This window comes from Pinus tabuliformis, chromosome 8 (assembly GCF_031772625.1).
Source record: "Pinus tabuliformis cultivar Carrire ecotype Pingquan chromosome 8, CPIR1, whole genome shotgun sequence".
Lineage (NCBI taxonomy): Eukaryota > Viridiplantae > Streptophyta > Pinopsida > Pinales > Pinaceae > Pinus > Pinus tabuliformis.
In genome coordinates this window covers 1,648,008,170-1,648,026,775 of record NC_142294.1, presented here as the reverse complement: position 1 = coordinate 1,648,026,775, position 18,606 = coordinate 1,648,008,170, and positions in this window count along the sequence as shown.

Genomic DNA, 18,606 nt, shown 5'->3' with positions numbered 1-18,606 from the left:
AAAAGTTATAATAGATATGACAGAAAGGTCTAAAATTTAACCTTTGTTCTTCATTTTACCTATGATAGAGCCCATCCAGTCCAAGTGTTTGAACCATGGCTCTGATGCCACTCTATAACAACCTTCAGGGTAAATGTGCATATAAAAAAAACATAATAGGACTAGAAATACAATAAACATATCAGCCATCAAAATCCATATATACATCAGCACATTTGCGCATGAAAATCAAGGGAATGATTTTTTTTTCATTAATAAATGCAATGAACCAACCGGAGATGGGACTAACACGTTCCACCCGACCATAGATTGGCTGGGCCAAGTCTCTCTTCAGCCAATCACCCCCGTGCCATATTCCAAGCATGAATGTGGGATCTCATAGAACACATTAATCAAAACTCATCTAGGGTTTCCAGAGGCCACCCACCTCAACCCATCAAACATTGATTCCACCTCATGGTCGGACATCACCAAAAACCATCATCAGATTGGTCTCCATCCAAGCCTTCCAGGGCTTCTAGAGCATTTGTCCAACCAAGGCTTCCAGAACTAGTAACTCAACCCACAACTTATATAGGGATTCCAGAGCGTTTGTCCAACCAAGGCTTCCAGGACTAGTAACTCAACCCGCCAAGGGCTTCCAAAGCATTTGTCCAACCAAGGCTTCCAGGACTAGTAACTCAACCCAAGCTATTACAGGGCTTCTAGGACTAGTAACTCAATCAAAGCTATGGAAAAATGAGAACCAACCAAAACAAAGAAATGAAAGTAAACCCACAATCACCATGGCTATCCAGGAAATGGCAAGGCTAGGTAATCCACTGTCAATCCCGGCCATCCTCCATGCCAATGAAAGATCATAACCAAGAAACCACATGCATGCCAAAATCAGTGAAGAAATCATACATGAAACTTGGTACCTGTAAGTAAATCTAATGTAGTTGTTGATGTCAATGCCTTCTTGTGCTTTCATGTTCATCCTTTTCCTTCTTGCTCCAAGAATCCAATTATGCCACACCCTCCAAGAGTGTTCCAAGAAAACTCTAAGTCTCCAAGAGTATGAGAGAGAAAGAGAATAATGAGAGAGCTCCAAATCTAAACTGACCAAGTCTTCACACGGAAAGGAAGAATCTTGCCAATTGATCCTCATAAGCCTTTTTATTAATGAGGCGTCTATTTTCTTCATTTTCCATTATTTTCCTTCAATTTACTTCTCACATGCAACCTGTGACCTTGTACCTCCTTTTTCTCCTAATTTCCATTATTTTCCTCCTCATATGCAACATGTAACCTTTCACCTTCCTTTTCTCCTAATTTCGATTATTTTCATAAATAAATGTGCCAAAATGTCTTTTTGCCTCTTTAATGCCTTAGTCATTGCCTTTGCCAATTTCCTTAGTCATAAACAACCAATGAACACCCGCTAGGATGTCTTTCCCACCATTCAGCTTGGAATACATGTCCCATCATCCGTGGTATTTATATATTTTTATAGGGAATTTTTCACAAGGGTTGTTACAAATGCCCATGCAACCTTCATGAGACTGATGGACGACATCTTTTGTCCCTTCACCAATGCATTCATGGTGGTGTATCTAGATGGATTCTTGATCTTCAGCCAAAGTTGGGAAGAACACCTCCACCATATTCTGCAGGTCCTTCAAACCCTACGACAACACAAGTTGTGTGCTAACTTGGAGAAATGCACCTTTGGCCTGACCCAGGTTCAATATCTGGGGTATATCATTGATGAGGAGGGTGGACATGTGGACCCATCCAAGATACAAGTCATTCAAGATTGGCTAGCCCCAACCAATTTAATAGACCTCCACAGAATTTTAGGTCTTGCCAAATTCTACCACAGGTTCGTGTTGGGGTTCTCTCATATCACTTGGCCCTCAAGTCAAGTAACTAAGGGTAGAGCAAAAGTAAAGTTCTTTTGGTCGGAAACCCAGCAGCGAGCATTCTGAGAGTTGAATAATTACCTCTGTTTTGTACTAGTGCTTACATTTCCAAACCTGCAACAACCATTTGAGATTGAGACAGATGCCTCTGACTATGCTATTGGGGCAGTTCTTACTTAACATGGGAACCCAGTGGCTTACCATAGTGAGACACTTTCAGACACAGTCTGAAAGTACCCTACTTACGACAAATAAATGCATTCCATTGTGCAGGCCTGTCATCAATGGAAGCATTACATTCTTGGAAGGAAATGATCATCCACACAGACCACCGGCCTCTACAGTTCATACACACATAAGGGAAGTTGCAGAATGATTGCCATCATAAATGGTCCACCTATCTGCAACAGTTCCATTTGAGCATTAAGTATAAGAAGGGAAACACCAATAATGTCGTTGATTGCCTTAGTAGACCACCAGTCATGGCGCTGATTGTTTGGTCAATTTAGTGTCCTAAATTTCTCTACATAAATTATCAATCTGGGTATCGTAAACTGATGAAGTGTAGTGCACTGTTTGTGCTAGATAACCCTTCTTACTTCATTGTTTTTGTGTTTTATGTTGTTTTGGGGGTTTTTGGTCTTTTAATTCCTAATGATTTACAATGTAATTATCAAAAACTTAAATCTAACTTTCGTAAAGACTGCTCAAAATCTAAAAATGAAAACAAATCTTAAGAAAATATGAAAACAGAGCTAAGAAAGACTTGGAAGCAAAGATTAAGCAAGAAATGAAAAAAAAGTTTCTATTCCTGTTTTACCATTATTTCCAAATCATGAATTAAAATTGAAAGTGAAATTTACAACTGATGTCTAACTAATTACAAAAATAAAACTAAATGAAAGACTTAGTTACTCCGCCTCTCAATTTTGGGAGAAAGTCTCCTTGGGATAACATTTGAGGAATTTTGTACTTCATTAATCTAAGAGAAAACAAATACAGAGATGCAGCAAAGACTCATTGCATAAATGAAATGTTCAACCACTTACTTTAGGATGAATTATCAACTTGAAGCGTTTTTCAGAAACATTCATTAACACCATGAGTCAGTAAATTAAAAATAAAATGGAAAAGACAGTAAATAGCACTGATCAGTCTAATTTAGAATTTAAAGACTAGTAAAACAGTGAATGAAGTAAACTAGATTACATTACTGAGTTTCACCTCCTAACTACTGATAAAAACTAAAAAGAGATCAAGCAAATGGAAGCTACTCTAAATTATCAACACTATTAATAAGAAAATGATGAAAATTGCATTATACACATTGTTAGTAAGAAAATGATTATAAACACTGTGAAAGAAAATAATGAATTTACAGTTAGCAAGAAGAAGAAAAATAAAATGAAATGAAACCTTCTTCAATGCAGGGGCCCTCTGCAATTGAGTAGGCTACACTTGCTAAATCAACTCCAAGAAAACTCCTTCAGATTTTCATAAAACATGTGGTTTTCATATTAAAAACAGGGACACAAAATACCCAGAAATTACAAAGTCTAGAAATTCGATTGCACAATCAAATTATCACTATTACCACTAACTTCCTCGGTCCTTTACAGAGGTATTTATAAGAAAAAAAATACAACTATTTTTGGAGAAAAACATGCTACAACCAAACACGTAGAAGATAGATATGCGGAATTTCTTCCTCGGCTGTTGGAGACATAAATCCAAGACATGGTGGCTGTTGGATTCGGTTGTACAGGTGGCTGTTGGAGTCCGTAGGTACAGGTAGTTGTTTCGGATAACGCTTCCCATCACTGTGAAACGTGTTAATTAACCACGAAACAAAGTCTTGTTACCTTCGGTCTTTGCGTTTGATTTATCCATTGATCATAGTCGTATGCCATCTTCTTTGTCGACCTGGGCTAAGTGAATAGGATAGGGTCCATGTCACAATGATTTCCAAGCTACCCATGTAGCTAGTTTCTCCTTCTGACACCTGGAACATGTTAAAGCATGAAGGTAGCTGTGGAACAGCTGATTAGCTGCACAATAGGCTACGTTCCGTAGCTAATATACAAAAATTTAATCAAAGAGAAAACATAAAAGCATAACATGTAAATCACTAAATGTCCTCCTGAAGACAATATATACTGGTCATTGGTGATGAGAATGCATATTTCTCATGGAAAAACAAAGAAACAGAATGAGAAGAGTTGCTAGGGAAAGAGTAATTTTGAGGCTCAACATACCCCCACTGCAAAATCATTTCATGTCCCCATGCAATTTGCCAAAACTATGAACTCCTTTTTTCTATTGCATCTGCTTAGATACCTCTGCCAATACATCTAACTTTCTTCTCTTGCTCTTCTTTGAAGTGACAGCCATCCTTGGTTTCTTCATGAGAAGATCGTATTTAAAGTTGATCACTGTTTTGTTCAGGTTTCTATTCTTCCTCTTTAACTTCCTATTTTTCTTGTACCATAGGCCTAGGTGTAGTATGGTATTGTCATGAATGGATTTATCCAATTTGATTTGTTCTTTTAAGGCTTCATTTTCTTTCTTAATATGCCCGTTCAATATCTCCAACTCATAGATTTCTTGTTTGAGTGAGTCAATCATAGGTTCTTGTGGATTGGCTGAGGAACCTCGATCCCTTGAGGCATTTTATTTTCTAGTGATTTTATGTAATCATAAATTTGTTGTTGTATTGGATCTATGCATGAGGATCCTCTACTAGGGCTGCCTTCTAAATACTGTCTAGGAGAGTTTTGAGGACTATATGTAAATGGAATATTTTCAGGAGATGATACTGGGTTTTCTCCTTCCAGATTGATGAACTCTGTTTCCTTTGATGATACCTTCTTTACCATTCCTCTGAGCCTAGAGCTTCTTCTAAGGGGTTTTATGTTCTCCTCTTTTGCACCCTTTTTCTCTTTTCCTATCTTTTCCTTTCCCTTGATTTGTCTCTTAATCTCTGTCAATTTTTCAGAGATTGATTGTTGATCATCTTGTTGTAATGGAGATTCAGGTGTGTTCTCAGTAATCCCACCAGCTTGCTGTTTTATCTTCTTCCTCTGCTTGATTTTATTTCTGATCTCTGTTGATTTTTCAGAGATTGGTTCTTCTTCATCATTTTTTCTGTACTAGAGGCTCAGGGTTGCTTTGAATGGTGAGATTAGTCTTCTTTCTCCTACTCTTTTTGACACTATCTTTTTCAGGAGATTCTGGCATCTCTTGGAAATGGTTTCTTATCAGAAGGTTTTCCCAGGTGTCCCCTATTTTCTTTAGATGATATTCAACCAGGATTTTGACCAATCTGTGGTAGTACATGGTTGTTTCCAGAGATTCTATTTTCTTCTGTACATTTGAAGCCATTCTCCTTAGACTATTTAGAAGGAAGAAAAGGAGGTTGATGTTTCCATTTTCTAGAAAGTTCATCAATAAATGTATATGATAAACATACATACATATGAATCTTCCCTCACAGGTAATAAATTTTTCTAATATCAAAAGCATGCTTCTCCATTTATTTTTGAGTGTTGAAATAAGGATTCCTTTCCAAAACACAGTGACATCCATACCTAGGCTCCTGAGGAATACCTTCCATGATTCACTGTGAAATTCTTTGTTTTTGAACCAACTCTCACCAATTCTTGGCAGTTCTGTAGCCTCTGCTATGTAAGATTCTGTTATTGCAAACTTGATGTCCCCAATCTCCACTTTTGTACCATCAAATGATCTAGCGAAAGATTTCGTTATCTCCTTGTGATATCCATCAAAATTTTCAATGAACTTGAGCCATCCAGTCTTCTGCAACATCTCCTTGAGTTGGGGGTACCCTTCCATAAATTTTTCCCCTACGGGCTCTGCCCTGACAATGAGTCCCATGGTCTCTATTTTATAGAATTTACTAACCTCAAAATTACTCTCACTGTCTATAAAATGAGTACTATTTAGGAAATGGAATGATTGTGTGTATGGAAATGGAATGACTGTGTATATGGAATGGAATGACTATGTATATGAAATGGTTGCGTAAATATGAGAGAAAAACTTAAGAGTTGGAATGTAATAAATAGACAGTAAGGGTTTAGAGAGTCGTAGATAGGTCGGTCAAATCGTTATCTTGACCGTTAACAGGTGTAGTTGTGGAGGACCGTTTGAGTATAGGTTATGGAGTTTGAAGCGGAGATCTGTTATGAAAGAATCATTGAGATCGTTTGTCATTAAATATGGAAGATATGGTGGAGACATCATTGCGGTCAAATAAAATGATGATTGATTAAGGAGACATGTGATTATACATACTATACAAACTTATGTTTTCAAATTGCTTTTTGAAATAAATTTTTGCATTTACCTTTGGAACCTTTACTTTTCTCTTGTTATTATTATTTTTTTAATGTTGATCCACAGGTACCTTGAGCATGATTGGTCTTCAAAAAATTATTTTTATTCAATTCCCTACATACATGATTTTATTATGAACTATACACTTGTGCCTAAACTGATAAACAAATTGTAGCTGCAGAACAGAATCAGCTGCGGAACAAAATCAGCTGCAGAAAGTGAAATATGACTTATGGATCATGAATGAAATGAAAATGGCTATGTAAGTTAAATGAAATGAGATGTAAGACAAGATGATAAATGAAATGGAGATGGAATGAATACTGAAAAATGAAAAATTTATTGATGAAATATGACAATGGGATGAAGTGAAATTGTAAAAATAAAACGGAGTGAGGTGAGATGAGATGATGAATTTTGCAGAATCTAAACTACAGAGTGGTTGTGGCTTTTTGTCACTACTTATTATAGAAAGAAAATGGAAAATATAGGGTGTCAGAAGCCTCTGATTTTCACCTTGTATTTTATGTATAAGTATTCCAATCAATGATTGGTTTTCAACCTTATACAAACAATATATATATATATATATATAGGAAAAATAAAGACTAAGTTAGTGGAGAAGAAGGATTCTTCTTCACTAACTTCATTTCATAATTGTCTTGGAAAATCTTGATGAACTCCCCTTTTGAAATTGGTTTCTGATATATCTTTAATCTATGACCATTCACAAGAAGAGGAGTTTTACTTTCATCTATTGTTATGATCCTCACTACTCCATTACTAAAGACTTTTTCAATTTCATATGGCCCAAGCCAATGAGTTTGAAACTTCCCTTTAAAATCTTTAAACTTTGAATCAAAAAACAACGTCCAATCTCCCACTTGAAACCTCTTGTCTTTGATATATTTGTCATGCCATTTAGCCCTATGTTGTTGGACTATACCAGTCCTTTGAACTGCCTCTTTCCTGATTTCATCAAGTTCATTTAATTGCTCTAGCCTATGCTTTTGTGCCTCTGATAAATCTAGTCCCAGTTGGACTGCCATCTTGAAAGTTCTGATTTGGAACTCTATAGTGAACAGGACTTGTTTCCCATAAACAAGTTCATAGGGTATATGTTCTGTTGTGTTCCTCCATGTAGTCCTATAGGCCCATAAGGCTTCAGGAAGCCTTTCTTCCCAATCTCTTCTATGTAGATGCATAGTCTTGCTGAGGATTCCTTCAATCAATTTATTTGTAGATTCAACTTGACCATTTGCTTGTGGATGATAGGGAGTAGATTTCCTATGTTTGATCTTGTATTCTTCCACAAGCCCTTCTACCATGTTAGATATGAATTTAGATCCCTGATCTGTCACAATTTATCTTGAAACACTGAAACGAGTGAAGATGTCCTCAAAAAGAAAATTAACTACAAATTTTTCATTAGCAAAAGGTAATGCTTTGGCTTCTACCCATTTAGTGACATAATCAGTGCATACCAATATATACTTTTTCTGCTTAGATGGAGGATTAATTGGTCCAATAAAATCTAAGGCCTACTTTTCAAAAGGTTCAATGAGTACCTGAATTTGTAATGGCATTTCATTTGAGGGAGCAGGTTTCCCTACCCTTTGGCAGTTGTCACATCTCTTGACATATTCTTTAGCATCTTTGAAGATGGATGACCAATAATATCCTAAAGAAAGAATTTTATAGGTTTTCCTCTTGTCAACAAAGTGTCCACCACACTGCTCATCATGACATGCCTTAAGAATCTCGGGCATTTCATCTTCCCTGACACACCTTCTGATCATAAGATTTGGCCCTGTTTTATACAATTCGTTAGTGATCCATGAATATTTTGCACTTTCCTAAATAATTTTTCTTTTCTCTCTAGGAAACAAATATGAAGGTAACTTTCCTATGACCAAGTAGTTAGCAACATCTGCAAACCAAGGAGTTTGAGTGGTTACTGTAAAAAGATATTCATCGGGAAACTTATCTTCAACCAAAGAATCTTCTTTTATATTCTGAATCTTGGACAAGAAATCAGCAACTATGTTTTGTTTTCTAGGTCTATCTAGCACAGCAATGTTGAATTCTTGCAAAAGTAAAATTCATCTTGTAACTCTACCATTAGTAATAGGTTTATTCATCAAATATCTAATTGCAGAGTGATCTCTATGAACAAAGGTTTCATAGCCTATTAGATAGTGTCTGGACTTGTTAATTACATGAACAACAACTAAAAATTCCTTTTCAGTCACAGTATAATTCAACTCAGTGGGATTCAAATTCTTACTTGTATAGTAAATGGGATAAGGAATCAAATATTTTTGTTCCAATACAGCTCCCAGAGTTGTATCTGAAGCATCTGTGGAAATATGGAAAGTGAGTTTCCAATTTGGACCTCTTAAAATGGGTGCTTCAGATATTTTTGCTTTCAAGGTTTCAAATTCCAACTGGAAATCAAAATTCCAATTGAATTCACAATCTTTGGTAAGCAATTTGAAGAGTGGGGATGTTATTTTAGTGAAGTTTTCTATAAATCTTTTATAGTACACCATAAATCCCAGAAAACTTCTAACATCCTTTTGGCAAATTGGAATTGATAATTTGGAGATGACTTCAACTTTAGATTTGTCAACTTTAATCCCATCTCCTGAAATGTGATGTCCTAAAACAATACCTTCTATAATCATCATAAAACATTTTTCATGGCTTAGTGAAAGGTTTATTTCCTTACATCTTTTAAGAACTTTTTCCAAATTTTCCAAAGATTCTTCAAATGTATTTCCATAGACTGTAAAATCATCCATATATACCTCTACACAATCATGTATCAGATCACAAAAAATTCCTAGTACTACTCTTTGGAATGTTGTAGGTGCATTACATAACCCAGAAGGAAGTACTCGGTAGGCATAAGTTCCCCATGGTTAAGTAAATGTGGTCTTATCCTGATCTTCAGGTGATACCTGAATTTGATTATAACCACTAAAACCATCCAAGAATGAGAAATACTTCTTACCTGCTAATGTATCTAACACTTGATCTATAAAAGACAAAGGAAAATTATCTTTAAGAGTTGCTTTATTCAATTGTTGGTAATCAATGCACACCCTCCATTTACCAATATTTTTAGGCACAATTACCAAAGGAGAAACCCATTGGCTATTTGAAATTGGGTAAATGAAGTTTACATTCAGTCATTTTTGGAGCTCTTCTTTCACAATCTCTCTAAGATTTAGATTCATCCTTCTTTGAGGTTGTTTGATTGGTTTACAATTTTCCTCAATATAGATGTGATGAATACAAGTCATAGGATCAATGCCTTTCATGTCGATGTATTCCCATGCGAATGCAGCAAAATGTTTTTGTAAAGTTTTGATTAGCTCTTCTTGTTGTAGTTTCTCCAAGTTTTTGTTTATGTTCAATGTCCTACCTGGAAAAATTTCAATTGTAGAGCTACCAAACTCTTCCATAGAATAGAGAGACATCTTCTTGGATCACAAATATTCAACATTAGATTTTTCTTGAAATTGCTCATGGTCATATTCTGAAGATGATTCAAAATTTTCCAATGTATTCAAAATTTAACTATCTTCACTAATTTCTGAAATAGTGAAGAGAGGCTGAATATCATCTTCATCATCAATCCATTCTTTGTCATCTATTTCTGTGATTGCTTTTACTGGAAGATATAGAGTAAATTTCTTTGTTGAATTACCATCAGAAATATACATGTCACCAGATCTACAGCTAATAAAATAATCAGCTGTGGTCAGCCAAGGTCTTCCTAATATGAGTGGACGTCCTCCTAGATTGTTCTTGGGAGTTAAGATCATGAAATCAACAGGATATTCCCAAGAATATAAGGATATTGAAATATCTTCTAGCACACCATCTGATTTGATTATTGATCTATCTGCTAGTTGCAGTAAGGTAGGTGTGTAAAGAAGATTAGGAAGTTTAAGCTGCTCCATAGTCTGTTTACTCGTGATGTTTATTGTTGCCCCTAGGTCAACCAATGTATTTGGAATTTCAACTCCATTGATATGTGTTTTCACAATTGGACTTCCTGGATCCACATATTTTTGTATGGCAATTTTCCCCATCATTATGTCTGCTATTGTTCCTACCAGGTGAATTCTTTTTGTTTCTTTTGCTTTTCTTCCTAGTTTTTTTATGCTCAACTCCTTTATTGTTTTGGCTAGAATTGGAATTTCTCTAATGGTTTGTAGTAAAGGAATTTTGATACATACATTCTTCAATTCATCTAGAAAATCATAATTGGGTAACAAGATCTGTTTTTCTACCCCTCTATCAATTTGTAGTCTTTCAGGAAAAGGAGGTGTAGAAGTAGATGTTGGCTGCTCAATGATAGGAGTTGTGTTCACTGATTCTTTTTGCTTTTATTTTTCAATGTTTTGGGTTTGGAGAGATGTTCCCTCAAAACTTTTATTGACCTTTAGAGAATCTTCCTCAGAACTGTCATGTTCCTGAATAACTACAGAAGGTCTTTCCTTTTCTAATATCCTTCCAGATCTTAGTTGAACATCATTAAGATCTAGAGGAGTAATCATGTAAGTTGGTGTTGTCCTTCTACCATGTAAGCATTCTGAGGTTTTTTATTTCTGGAGTTTGGTAATGGTTGGGCAAGTAGCTGATTTAGTTTCTGCTGAAATGGCAGTAAGAGTTGAGGATTTTGGTTTTGTTGTGGAAATGGAAATAAAAGTTGAGGATTCTGATTTTGAAGTTGTGGCTGTTGATTTTGTTGTTGAATGTGTGAGGGAGGATAATTCTGATATGATAGAGGATATTGATAATATTGAGAAAATCTCCCATAAGGATTTTCTACTCCTTGTTCCCACAGTTGAGATTGAGATTGAGGTTGAGGCCAAGGTTGCTGCTAAGTATTCCAATTTAGTGGGGGCTGAAGATACATTTGATTTTTAAATCCCTGATTTTGTGGCCCCTGCCAAGGTCTTCTAGCAACAAAACAAAGAGGTTCTGCAGAAATTGGGACTGTTTCCTCTTGAAAGGCAGCCTTAAGACCTGGGATTGAAGGACAACCCTTGGTCTCATGACTTTCTGAGAAAATCATACAAGTTTCTACAATTTTTGCATCTAAAGGGCATTCCCTTAGAGGATGTTTTTCTTCTGCAATTTGGAAAAAAAATGGCTAAAGCATTAGCCTCGGTTTTCTGCTTGTTTTGTATTTTAAGGGTGTCTAATTGCTCACTAAGGCTCCCTAGAATGTCAATTTTAAATTCATCAAACATATTACCAATTTCTACCCTACTTACAGATCCTGTTGCAAATTTGTTTACTTTAACAAGAGAAGGATCTCTTGGCCCTTTTCCTGTTTTAGATTTCCCTCTTGAGAGATGAACACACAATTCTCCTATATCATTTAATGGAAGTTGAGAGATATCTCCCTTCCCCATCATGTTAAGGATATCTATCGACTCATCTCTGATGGCCTTTAATAAAAGATCTTTCAAGGTTTCTTCATCTAAATTGTTCATCTTTACTCTTTTCAAATTATAGTTGAATCTTTCAATCAAATATTTGAAGTTTTCATCATCTCTTTGCATCATTTTGAACACTTCATCTTTGTGATTGGTAGGCATGCAATAATCCAAGTACCTATCCAAAAACGTTTTTTTCATGTCATTCCATGTTCTAATGGACTGAGTGACTAACCCCATGAACCATTTCAAAGCAGCTCCTTTCATTGTTGAAGGAAACAATTTAAGTTTTTGAGAGTCTTCTAGATAATCATAAGTTCTGCACAAGACTTCAAACTCAAACAAAAATGTTTCAAGATCCTCACTTTTCAACCCATAGAAGTTTGGGAGGACAAAAGGTGAGATATTTTTCATTGTGGCATTTGTTTCCTCATCCACTATAGGGAATCCAAAAGAATTATCTATTTCCCTATTTCCTCTACCTTCTCCATTATTTCCTCTACCTCCTCCATTATTTCCTCTACCTCTCCCTCTACCCCCTCCTCCAAACAGTGAGAATTCTCCATCTTGTTCTTCTTCTGCCATTATAGTTTCTTCAAAGTCGGTGTAGGGTTCAACCTGCAAGGTTACTTCCTCCTCCTCTGGTTCTTCTATTAACGGAATATGGGAGAGAGGTTCTACTTCTTCTTCCTTTTATAGACATATTTGGGAACTACAAGCCCAATCACATATGTCCATAAACCAAGGGCTTCCAAACCCCTAAGAGTGTTGTTTCATACCCTAAAGGAACAAGGTCAGCTGATTACATCATTTCTCAGAAGTTCTCCCTGAAAAACTACTCAGAACTAGTCAAAACTGGACCATACAGACTACTCTAGGCTGAGGGTGCAATGCATCTCACCTATTACACATGGGGGGTGCGATGCATACTGGAAAGCCCTTCTGTAGGGTGGGATAAGCGAGAGCAGACAAATGGCAGAAGCAGTTTTCTAGGTGGAAACTCAAAGAATCTTCTAGAAAGTGCTCATATGACACTTGCCTCTCTGGATTCACACAGGGATGAGTAAGAGATCATGAAATCTCCAAGTGGAACTAAGAACTATAAGTGAAATGACACTAATCAAAATCCCAAAAGCTGACTCACTCTCCTGCAAACATCTATATATGGATCCATCATCCTAGAGATCCAGAAGCTGGAATTTTGTAATTTGCAAGGAAGTGTTGTTGGTTCCTCTTTGAAGACATTGTTGCGTGATCTTACTTTGTATGAGGTGAAGAGGGTTTTCATTCTGGGAGGATGATGTTGGATCAGATAGCTTGGTTGTAATCCTCTCTTCTACTACTTCTATCAATAAATCTATTTGAGTTTTCCTCCGTATGCTTGTATATCTCTGAGTCTTGTATTTGTATATGCATTTATATGGTTAATGTACATTTGATCCTACATTGTTTATGGTTATAGATCTCTATGCTTTGATGGTATTTTGTTGCCTTGACTCTATAGGTGTTCTTTGAAGCGGGACAAGTGAGAAAGGAGTGGCGAAAGCTCTATCAAGGGAGAGAGGAAATGAGCAAGGAGACTAGCGAAAGACTGAGGTTGGTACTCTCTGCTTCTCTCTCATCTATCTGTCATAAAGGAAAACACAAGTAAATTTAGTTTGTTTGTTTCTAAGATAGCTACCCGTCTTAGTGGGACTAGTAGCTCTGAATGGACACTAGTTTTCCTGATAACAAAATGGCGACTCCACTAGGGAATGAATAGTTTGTTTGTTTTGTTACTGTTGTTTGCTTTATAAACCATAGACGGAGCCTGAAGTTAAGTCAGCTAGCCTTCGAACTACTTTTGCTATGCAACTGCAAAGTAGGTCAACGTCGCTTCAGTCAATCTCCGGGTTGGTTTATGAACTAAACATCTAGCTTACAAACATCCTAAGTGCCCTGATGGTAGCTCAAGTAACCTCATTAGATCAGCCCCTATACTTCGTGTTTACTGACAATCATTAGCTCAGCCTAAATCCCTGAACTTAGCTGCAAACTGTGAGTGAAAACCAAGCTCAGTCTCGTCCCTGGACCATCGCACTGTCTCTCATTGGCAATCTGGATGCATCGCACCTCCCGTGTGTTGCAGGTGAGATGCATCCCTGTTTCCCTATGTTACAGGTGTGATGATTGACTAAGATTGTTTCTGCCTCCAAATTTTGGTTTTTTCTTCATTGTCTTCAGCTTTATTAAGTAGTTTTGTTGTCTATGATCAGTACATCACTGTTGAAACCATCTTCCTTTGAATTATTTCAGCTTCCATCAGAAGGAATTGTGAATGTATTTTTCATCATTTACAGTTCTCCTTGGCAAATAGTAGCTTAATCGAACTGTCGTCTTTTGATTTAAAGTGTCGCAAATGTCGTTTTCAGTCAAGAAAAAGAGTGTTGTAAAACGTTCCTCTTTTAGATAGTAAATTACACTTTTTCCATTGTATTTAATTTGAATTAATAGTATTTCAAGTGTCGAAAGCAATTTTAAATTCGAAATCGCAAAGTGTCGTCTGAGCCTTCCTTTCGTTTTTTGAAGAGAAAATTGTTCGTATTGTCGCTTTGAAAGAAAATACTTCAGATCTTCTTTTTGTCATTCTCACATTAAGGAAACTGAAAAACAATACATGCATGTGCATTTGCATTTAGACTGCATGCTGAAATTGATTTAGGAAAAGTGCATCTAGTGTGTGCTCTCTGCTCTATGTTGAAAGAATTTCATTTCTCTTTCCTTAGTAGCTAGGATTTTCATTGCAAAAAAGAAAGTAAATGATTGTTTATCATCTTAGATTGCATATTTAGGAATTGTATATCTACATCACGTGGTGAACCTTAAAGGCAAACTTCTTAAGAAAGATCAACTGTAAAATAAACCTCAATGAACATAAAAACGCTTTGGAACCTAACGCACAACATTTAGAAGTCTAGGCTAGAGACGTATTCCGGTGTCGTAAATCCTGGTAACTATCGCTTTCATCGTAGGTTGGGTGATTCCTCCTCTTTGAGACGACAAGTGCCAGTACGGACTTGTGCTCCCACGTACCGTCGAGTATATATTGGGAGACCACAATAGGCTACATCCTTTATCCTTAGGAAGCTGTGTCTGCCGCCCTATCGATCGCAATGCACTGAACACAACATTCGGGAAGATTAATTGACGTACCGTAAAAAGTATTCTGCAATTTTGCGATTGGTTTGGTAATCCCTTTGTCTAGATTTCCAGAGTAGTCACTTTCATTCCTTTTCAGACTCCTTAAAAGAAAAGGTTCATCTGAGCACTTGTCACTTCAGGCTCATTAAAAATCGAAGGCGACTAGAGTCATCTTTAGCTTTTTCTCAACTCTTAAAAATTGAAAAAGCAAGTTGTGTCAAAGTATCATAAAATTTATTTTAATCGGAATAACATCATTGTTCCCTCGTTGGTCTTAGGTTGAGAAAATGGATTTTACCAATCAAGGATTTCCCCTCGGGGGAAATCCTAGTCCCTTCTCCTCTTGGGGAGATGTTGGTGCTCCACACATGGCTACATTGTCCCTTCCAGGACTCACAATTGGCCTGCCAGTATGGCTTTTCTCGACCTCTGTCATTCAAAACACTGCAATTCCTCAGCAATCAAATCAGTAACCAGATGATACTGAAGTTGCTCCCCCACCTTCTACTTCGTTTGTTTCTCCCTCTCCTTATTCCTCTTCGCTTGGTGAAGCTAGTAACGCTAAAAACCAAGCAACTGAGAAGAAGAAGAAAGGGAAGGAGAAGAAGAAGAAGAATCCAACGACGAAAGGGGAAACCGTGCATCATCTGGCAAAAATCCACACACTGCATAATCCAAACCTAAATCTCCATGTGTCATTTGCAAGGGAGACCACTATCATCGAGATTGTCCCTGCATCCCACGGATCTTGAGGGACTGGTCTCCTCGCCTGCACAATCTGATGTCTTCAACCTCTAACGATCATATTGAGAGCACACCCTAGTGAAAACGAAGCCAATGGAAAGAAAGGAAGATCTGAATTTCCTTGTAATCTGTGTGAAGGCGATCATGTCCTCCACCGTTGTCCTTTCCTAGACGAAGCTAAAAGAGTCTTGGATAATCGTCCTGTGCCACCGCAACGAATTCCTCTTGGATACAAGAAGCTCTTGTCGAGTCCATCGCTAGTTGAAAATCCAACTGACACACCGTTTTTGTCAGTCGAAGCACCTATCATTGAAGATAGACCCTCTGAGTCCACACCAGACCAAAGTCAAGACCCAATCTTGTCTTCAGAAGGTCCACCTTCAGATGATACTGTCACCAAAGAGAATGAGAACGATATTGTTCAAATTCTTTTCATTAACACAGAATCTGATGAATATGGGGGCAATCTACCCATTCCTTTACTGCAGGAAGGAAGTTCGTCAGAGATTTACCCGACCGTTTATTTGGTCCCTCCCCCAAGCAATCTAGTCGTTTCCTTCGATTGGAATCTACTAGGCAGACCCGCATACCATCTAATGTACCATTCTGAATCATAGCACAAGCTTACAGAATGATCATCGTTGGTACTATCATAGATGAAGGGGCTTCTGTGAGTATCATTTCCTCAACTTCTTGGAAAATGCTTGGTTCGCCATCGCTTCTGCCTGAGATTCGAAATCTGACAGGCTTCAACAAAGGAACCAGTCGACTATTGGGGATCCTTTCAAATTTGCTTATAACTTTGAGAAAGAAAACCGTTCATCTAAACGTGATGGTAGTCCAAGGACCTCTAGATTACAATCTACTCCTTGGGTGTGACTACATTTATAGCATGGGAGCTATTGTTTCCTCACTCTTTCAAATGATGTGTGTGCTCTCATGTGGAGGTAAAAAAGTTATTCCTGCTATTGGAGATTCAAAATTTTTCTCCCCTAGGACTGACTTGGTAGATGAAGTAGGAGATTCTTTTGATTGGATTTCTGCCCCTGGAATTCCAGGAGTCTTATGGCTGGGAGTATGAGTTTGGGATGGAGGTGTGTCTTTTCTTGTTCTTAGTGGAGTAGGTGGTGTTGTAGGAATTGAACTTCTTCCCCTAGCTATAAATCTACCCCTAGAGTCTCTTTCTCTATGCATGTCATTTTTATTTTTATTTTGAATGTAATAGATAAGGCTACCTAGTTACACTTCCCCAGCAACAGCGCCAAAATGTTTGGTCAATTTAGTGTCCTAAATTGCTCTACATAAATTATCAATCCGGGTATCATAAATTGATGAAGTGTAGTGCACTATTTGTGCTAGATAACCCTTCTTACTTCGTTGTTTTTGTGTGTTATGTTGTTTTGGGGATTTTTGGTCTTTTAATTCCTAATGATTTACAATGTATTTATCAAAAACTTAAATCTAACTTTCGTAAAGACTGCTCAAAATTTAAAAATGAAACCAGAGCTAAGAAAGACTTGGAACCAAAGCTTAAGCAAGAAATGAAAACAAAGTTTATATTCCTATTTTACCATTATTTCCAAATCATGAATTAAAACTGAAAGTGAAATTTGCAACTTATGTCTAACTAATTACAGAAATAAAACTAAATGAAATACTTAGTTGCTCTGCCTCTCAATTTTGGGAGAAAGTCTCCTTGGGATGACATGTGAGGAATTTTGTACTTCATTAATCTAAGAGAAAACAAATACAGAGATGCAGAAAAGACTCATTGTATAAATGAAATGTTCAACCACTTAGTTTAAGATGAATTATCAACTTGAAGGGTTTTTCAGAAACATTCATTAACACCATGAGTCAGTAAACTAAAAATAAAATAGCAAAGACAGTAAATGGAATTGATCAGTCTAATTGAGAATTTAAAGACTAGTAAAACAGTGAATGAAGTAAACTAGATTACATTACTGAGTTTCACCTTCTAATTACTAATAAAAACTAAAAAGAGATCAAGCAATTGGAAGCTACTCTAAATTACGAACATTATTAATAAGAAAATGATGAAAATTGCATTATAAACATTGTTAGTAAGAAAATGATTATAAACACTGTGAAAGAAAATGATGAATTTACAGTTAGCAAGAAGAAGAAAAATAAAATGAAATGAAACCTTCTTCAGTGCAGGGTCCCTCTGCAACTGAGTAGGCTACGCTTGCTCAATCAACTCCAAGAAAACTCCTTTAGATTTTCATAAAACATGTGGTCTTCATATTAAAAATAGGGACACAAAATGCCCTGAAATTACAGAGTCTAGAACTTCGATTGCACAGTAAAACTATCACTATTACCACTAACTTTTTTGGTCCTTTATAGAGGTATTTATAAGAAAAACCATAAAACTGTTTGTGGAGAAAAACATGCTACAACCAAACACGTAGAAGACAGATATGCAGGATTTCTTCCTCGGTTGTTGGAGATATAAATCCAAGACATGGTGGCTGTTGGATTCGGTTGTACAGGTGGCTGTTGGAGTCCGTACGTACAGGTAGTTGTTTCGGATAATGCTTCCCATCACTATGAAACAAGTTAATTAACCACAAAACAGAATCTTGTTACCTTCAATCACTGTGTTTGACTTATCCATTGACCATAGTCTTATGCCATATTCTTTGTCGACTGGGCTAAGTGAATAGGACAGGGTCCATGTCATAATGATTTCCAAGTTGCCCATGTAGCTAGTTTCTCCTTCTGACACCTGGAACCTATTAAAGCATGAAGGTAGCTGCGGAGCAACCGATTAGTTGCAGAATAGGCTACGTTCTATAGCTAATATACAAAAATTTAATTAAACAGCAAAACATAAAAGCATAACATGTAAATCACTAAATGTCCTCCTTAAGATAGTATATACCAGTCATTGGTGATGAGAATTCATATTTCTCATGGAAAAACAAAGAAAAGGAATG